This window comes from Myodes glareolus, chromosome 2, assembly GCF_982192425.1.
Source record: "Myodes glareolus chromosome 2, mMyoGla1.1, whole genome shotgun sequence".
In the NCBI taxonomy this organism is placed as follows: Eukaryota; Metazoa; Chordata; class Mammalia; order Rodentia; family Cricetidae; genus Myodes; species Myodes glareolus.
Genome location: NC_142027.1, coordinates 101,954,978 through 101,962,349, shown reverse-complemented (window position 1 = coordinate 101,962,349; position 7,372 = coordinate 101,954,978). Strand labels below are relative to the sequence as shown.

The 7,372-nt window shown below is 45.3% G+C and overlaps 1 pseudogene; it reads right to left on the bottom strand.

The window, feature by feature from the left end:
* Positions 1 to 6,275: 6,275 nt before the first annotated feature.
* Positions 6,276 to 6,837, bottom strand: LOC148123096 (ferritin light chain 1-like; annotated as a pseudogene).
* Between the last annotated feature and the right edge of the window lie 535 nt (positions 6,838 to 7,372).

Here is a 7,372-nt window from a genome sequence, read left to right as displayed (position 1 = left end):
TTAGATCAGGATGGACCCACAGCAGGTAGAGCTGATAAAGGTGTACTGAGGGGCTGAGAACCGAGTAGGGAAAAGTGGATGTAAGATCTGTAAGATCTGAGGCAGTAGCTGGACAAGGTAAGCATCTCATCAGGTAGACCAGGGTGGAAAGCACGTGGGAGAGGGTCGTGTTAATCCTACAGACATGAGGAGAAAGACCATTGACCTCAAATTATGGCCAAATCAAAGTAAGCTTTATTGTGCACATCCGAGAGCCAAATCAGCCTCTTTTATAGGGCAAAACCACAAGGTGAGGGATTTTATAGGAAGTGTGGTTACAGAAGCAAGACCAGGAAGTTAAAGAAATCTTCCTGAAACATTTGTTACAGACCATTCTGTGTTTACAAGGGTGGGGCACTGCCCAATACCAAGAAACAAAAACGTAAGTTTTACAGTAAATAAAAATCTGATTTAGCTAGAATCTAGAAATGGCTTCCAGGGATAAAATGGAGTCTATCTGATTTCTCAGCAACCAGTACTATACACTATTCTTTTATCTTTTAAATTTTATATGTACGGGTGTTTTGCCTGCATGTATGTCTGTGCAGCAGCACATGCCTGCTCTACCCTTAGAGGCCAGAAGATGATGTAGGATCCCCTGGGACGGGAGTTATTGATGGTTGTGAGTCATCTTGCACATGCTGGGAGTCAAACTCAGGTCATCTGGAAGAGCAGTCAGCGCTCTTACCCACTGAGTCACCCCTCAAGCTCCCTGCGTGCTGTTCATTTAAGGCACTTGGCAAAGACAGATGAGCACCAGTCATGGCGGCGTGTGATGGAGGGTGCAAGGAGGATTTGGTTGTGTTTGGTATGAACAGATTTGACCTGGGGTTGGGGGACAAAACGCTACCATGCTGACTCCTCTCTACTATTTCTCTCTTCCTCTGCCTTTTCTTTCTCTCGCTTCTTGTCTCTCTTCCTCCCTTCTCCTTTCTTTTCTGTGATGCTGGACAGTCCAATCCAAGGCTTTAAGTGTACGAAATGGCCACATTCAGATTAGGAAGTAAAACAATATTTTCATTTTCAGATAGTAAATAAATAAATATAACAAGGATATATTGCTTCTCAGCCTTTTCACTAAGATCAAGTATGTTTCAAGATTTCTTGTTGGACTTTCTTTGGAATGCCAGTCCCCAAATAATGACACAGAGACTTATTATTAATTATGAATGATTAGCTTTATCTTAGGCTTGTTCCCAACTAGTTCTTATAACTTAAATTAACCTATTTCTATTAATGTATGATCTGCCCTGTGACTCTTTAGCTCTCCTCTGTTCTGTACGTCCTACTTCCTCTGTGTCTGCCTGGGGAATCCAGCCTATCTCCTTCCCAGCATTCCTCTCTTTCTCCCTGGAAGTCCTGCCTATTATTCTCTCCTGCCTGTTCTCTCCTATTGGCCATTTAGCTCTTTATTAACCCAATCAGGAGGTGCCTTGGCAGAGACACATTTTCACAGTGTACAAAAAGTTTGTCCCACAACACAAAAGCTAGAAACAAATAAAAGGAGAACATTTTAGAGAATCAATGACATAATAGAGTTTTAAAAACCTTAGATGCAAATATATTATCTGAATCTAATTATGTAAAACATCAACCTAAATTGAAGAACATAAGTATAGCATAAGTAATCTATAATTCTTTTACAAATGCAAATATTCCAAAAGACAAAAATTGAGGAAAAGACAACTCTACCACAGTATCAGGGGTCAAAGACACAAGAGAAGCAATGCACTCTGGAATGTGATATTTCCCTTATCCAGAAAAGATATCAGGGCGATTAGCGAAATGTGACTGGGATCACGGTAGAGTGGTACATAATGGAATGTCCTTTTCATGGAAAATGCACACTGAAGCATTCACCTGCTCACCCCCATATGTACCACCGAGGGAAGACAAAGAAGTCAACAGTAAACAAGACAAAAATGGTCTCCCATTAAAATTTTAGAGATGAGTCTCATGTAGCCCAGGCTTAATGGGGAATCTTTGTCAGCCAATTATCTTTAAGAGGTGGGACCAAGTTAGGGCATGGTTTTATGGGTACCCTGAGAAAAATGCCACATGGTCCAGATTCTCTCTCTCTCTCTCTCTCTCTCTCTCTCTCTCTCTCTCTCTCTCTCGTTCCCACTCTTCACAGCTGAGCTTGGACTTCTCGTTCCTGTTTTGTGCATTTGCCCCTTGTAATAAAGAAAAATAAAATCGCTCTATCTTTTAGCTAGCCTGGTTATTTCTCAACCCGAGATAATTCAACACAGGTTAGCCTCTATTTACTCTGTAGCCAAGGATGACTTTGAATTCTTGATCCATTTCAAGGGTGCTGTTAAATGCCATTTAACACAGTGTTAAATCCCCCATTTAGCACTAGGGATTAAACTCAGGGCTTCTGCATGCTAAGCAAACACTCCACCAACTGAGGGACACCCTCAACCCACAAATCTTCAAGACACCTCCGTATGCTCTGCCACCTAGGCATCCTGACTTCTCCATCCATCGTGACTTCTCCATTGGTGATTCCAAGGATGGAATAAAACATTACTACATGAGGATGTGACAGCCAGCCCTAACCTGTCGGCACTGTATTTTTGTCTGTTGAGGAATAAACAGCTCTATCCCAGTCAGTAGAGTCTTCCTACCTGAGTGATAATTTACACAGGTCCCTTGTGAGGACTGAAGAAACTGAATCTGGAGCCAGGCATCCCTTAAGGGCTGTCGACCTTTTGTTCAGAATGCTGGGAGATCCAGTGGCCTGCAGGTGAGATAAGAATAGGATAAAGGGCTGGGAGGTAAACAGCTGCCTTGCTTCTGTAAAACTCACCGTTGCTATGGGAAAGGGATGAAATGCTTTTTTATTTCTGTACAGCCTGAAAGTAAGAAACAACTGAGGAAGTAAAACAGTTCTCCTGCCCAATTGTGGATTCAGCGAATAATAATACAGACTGTGGTGCTTTGAAAGAAAATGGTCCCCAAAGGGAGTAGCACTATTAGGAGGTGTGACCTTGTTGGAGGAAGGCTTTGGGGGTGGGCTTTGAGGTCTCTTATGTTCAAGCTTTCCTCAGTGTGTTTGCCAGTTGACTTCCTGTGATTACCAGTTGACTTCCTGTTACCTAAAAGATGTAGCAGTTTCTGCTCCAGCAGTGCATCTGCCTGCACACTGCCATGATCCCCACCATGATGGATACTGGACGGAACCTCTGAAACCGCAAGCGAGCCTCCTTTCCTTTATAACAGTTGCTGTGATTACAGTGTTTCTTAGCAGCAATTAAAAACTAAGACACAGTCTTTCTGACATCTGCCTTAAAACCTTACCTTAGTCAGGCAGTGGTGGCACATTCCTTTAGTTCCAGCACCCAGGAGACAGAGGCAGGTGGATGTCTGTGAGTTCGAGACCAGCCTGGTTTACTGAGTGAGTTCTGGAGCAGCCAGAGCTGTTACACAGAGAAAACCAAAAAATCAATCAATCAAACAAACAAAAAACCTAACGGCAAAACCCTCACCTTAGCCCTCTTCCCTGCCCCCATTCTATACAGCATTCTGTATTGGCTCTAAGGCTGTTGTCCTTCTGCTAGCATTAAGAATAAATTCATTTACTGTAAATGTGAGTTGAGTTTAAGTCTGCTTTCTGCCTGTGGATTCGAATGCCACAACTGCGTGAAGCATCTCGAGGGAAGGTTTATGGGACTTCTTGGTCCTGCAGTTGAGTAGCCCTTTAAGTCAAACTTGTGCCCAAATAAAAAGGGAAAATAAATTCTTAGAACAAGATGAAGACCAATAAAGATAATGGGTTTGTGTTTAAAGCTAATAAAACAGACAAGCCAGGAATATAGCCCATGGCCTGGAATTTGAGTTCTACCTAACTACCTGTAATCATAAAGTTAGGGAGGCTCGGGTGGGAGAATATTGTAGCCCAGCCTGGGCTACAGAGTGAGTTCAAGGGAAGCCTGGGTGATAGAACAAGAGTGTCTCAAAATAAAATAAGAAACACCTAAAAGAGACGCACAACTCAAACAGGGAAGACAAACATAAGCTTATTCCTGGCCAAGAAAAGTGGGATGATTTCAGATAAAGTTTTTACATTAAAAATTATACATACCCGTGGCCAGGTTGTAAAATTAAGAGAATAATAAATAACAAAAATTATGTATATAGGTGCTTGGTCTACATGCACATCTGGGCATCATGTGCATGCAGTTCAGACACCAGAAGGGGGCATCAGAGCCCCAGAACTGGAGTTACAGACTTTGAACTGCTGTGGGGGTGCTGGGAGTCAATCGGAGTCCTCTACAAGAGAGCCAGTGCTTTTAACTACGGAACCATCTCTCTGGCCCTTAACAGTTTGACTTTTAGAAATAACTGAAAATCCTTTAACACAACACATTCAAAATTAAATGAGCCACTATTTTAGAAAAGTAGAAATTACTAAGAACCAACCAACAACCCGAATAAGCTATACATGCAGGTAAGAATTTTGAATCTGATAAATCAACATATATAACATTTCTTAAAAACTAGGGATGGCTAGAAGGCTCAGTGGATAAAGGGGCTTGCAGCCGAGCCTGACTGCATGAATTTGAGCCCCAGGCCCCACATGACAGAAGAGAATCAACTCCTGCAGTTGCCTCCTGGCTGTCGGGGACCCTGCAAGCATCAGGGCCAGCAGGGAAGAGATCCGCGCAAGGTGAAGAATGAACTCGAGTCAGCACCACTGTGTGTGTGTGCACACGTGCATATGCATGTACACATGTGTGTGCATGCGTGAGAGAGAGAGAATGCACATACCACAGTGCTAGTATGAGAAGACACCTTTGGGAGTCAGTTCTCTCCTTCCACCTGTACATGGGCTCTGGGGATTGAGCTCAGCCTCTCAGGCTTATATAGCAAATTGTTTGGACCCACTGAGTCATCCCCCAAGCCCTGAGCCAAGGATTCTCATAAATATTTTAAAATTTGTCTTATTTTGTCGAAACGAGGTCTCACTGTGTAGCTAGGGTTGCCCTAGAACTACTCTGTAGACCAGGCTGGCCTTGAACTCACGGAAATCCTGAGTGCTGGGATTGAAGCTGTGCATCACCGCACAGCAAGACCTATGGTGTGCACCTGCACTCCAAGTGCTGCGGAGGCCTAGAGGACCCCTGAAGCTCACTGTCCTGCCAATCTAGGCAAAGTGATGGGCTCTGGCCGGGTTCAGGGAAACCCTTCTGAAAACTGAGTTGCAGATTGAGGAGGAAACCTGATGCCCACTTCTGAGGGCAATATGCCCAAACGCAAGCCTTTATACCCTCGTGGGCATGTGCACACACATGAACACGTGCCCCGCCCCACACCCACACATACAAAAAGGATTGAAAGTCTATTAAAGTCAGTACAGCCCTGAATAGAATGACTGATCAAAATGGGATATAGCCAAGAGCCGCAGAGGTCACCTAGTGCCCTATTGATGTGTATCTGCCATGTCTGGCTTTAAGGAGGCAGGCTAAGGGGCTCGGGGAGAGGGTGGCTCAGCAGATAAAAGCACTTGCTTTGCAAACATGAGGACATGAGTTTGAATTTCCAGCACACACATAAAGAGCTGTGCATGCCTGCACATGCCTGGAATTTCAGCATTGAGTCATAGAGACAGGTGGGCCCCAACAGCTCATTACCCCTGCTGCCTAACCAAAATAGAGAGAAAAAAATTATAAAGAGACTGGGGGCTGCTGTTACTTAGTGGTGGAGATCTCAGGACCCTAGGATCAACTTTCTGTTCTGCACCGAGCACAACCAAACCTCAAGTGTGTGTTTTAGATTTGAGGAAACAGCTCACCACAGGTTCTGATATGCTTTCTCTGCTTCTGGGGGCAGGGAAGAAAGTCTCTAACCACATTTTCCTGCTGTTGGTTTATCTTATCACTTTGCGGTCAGTGAGAAACTGCTTGGGGGATTTCCCGTTACTTAATGAAAGGCCAACACTGGTTTATCATTGGCTGCGCACACTGACAATGGGTGAGGATGTCTCTGGTTGCTTGCCAATAGGTGGGCACATGGAAAAACCTTCCTCTCCTGATTCCCTGACTCCCTGCCTACCCTAACATGTCTGGCTTAATTTTAACAAATCACTTTTTTTTCTTTCTTTCTTTCTTTTTCTTTTCTTTTCTTCTTTCTTTTCTTCCTTTTTTTTTCTGTTTCAAAAGGCTTTAATTTTACTTGGTCTAAGCTTTGAGAGGGGCTCCAGGGTGTTACAAAGCTGCCTAGTGGCTTCCTGAGAGGTTGGGGTGAAGGTCCTGAGGCTGGCTGGTGCAGAGCAGAGGTGGGAGCCCCTCAGAAGGAGAAGCCTCCTAGTCATGCTTGAAAGTGAGCCGCTCAAAGAGGTACTCGCCCAGAGACGCCTGGGGCCCAGCAGCCAACCTGCGGAGGTTGGTCAGGTGGTTGCCCATCTTCTTGATGACCTTCACCTCCTCATCCAGGAAGTGGTTTTTGAGGAAGTCACAGAGATGAGGATCTGTGCGAGCAGAGCCCAGGGAATGAAGGTCTAAGAGGGCCTGGTTCAAGTTCTTCTCCAAGGCCAGGGCAGCTTCCATGGCCTCCTGGGTTTTACCTCACTCATCTGGAGATGACTTCTGCACATCCTGAAAGAGTGCACGGCCTCTCGCTTCTCCTTGGCCAATTCGTGGAAGAAGTGGCCTACACCCTCCAGAGTCACATCATCCCGTCGAAATAGTAGCCCAGAGAGAGGTAGGTGTAGGAGGCCTGCAGGTGCAAGTTGACCAGGCGGTTCACGGCAGCCTCCACTTCGGTGGAATAATTCTGATGAACCTGGGTGGTCATGACTGAGACACAGTCTGGAGCTACCTGCAAAGAGACGGTGCTGGCTGGTCCTGGGAGCTGAAGACGGAGAGGAGATGGTCCCAGAGGCTGCGACTGGAGAGGATGAGGAGCTAACAAAGGGAGGCCCCGGGTCTGTTCCATTCAAGCACTGTTGAAGCCAGACACAGATCCACAGATATCCTAGGGCTGCCGCAAATCACTTTTCTTATGTAATTTGAAGCAAATGAATTAATTTATATGTGTGTTTGCAGTGCACTTGTGCATGTGTGTGCAAGTGTTTGTACAAGTGTGGGCCACTTACACGTGCAGAGGTTGGAGGACAGTTTTCAGAAGTCAGTTCCCATCTCTACAAGGCCAGGTTTCTCTTGTTCCTGTGGTTGTGGTGGCTACTCCTTGCTTGCCAGCCCATAACTGCCCCTGGTAGATGCTCTCGTCTCTGTCTCCAATCTTGGCGCAGATGTCTCCCTCCGAAATCTGCTACTTCCCTGGGTTGCAGAGATGAAACTTGGGTTGCAGAGATGAAACTTGGGCTACC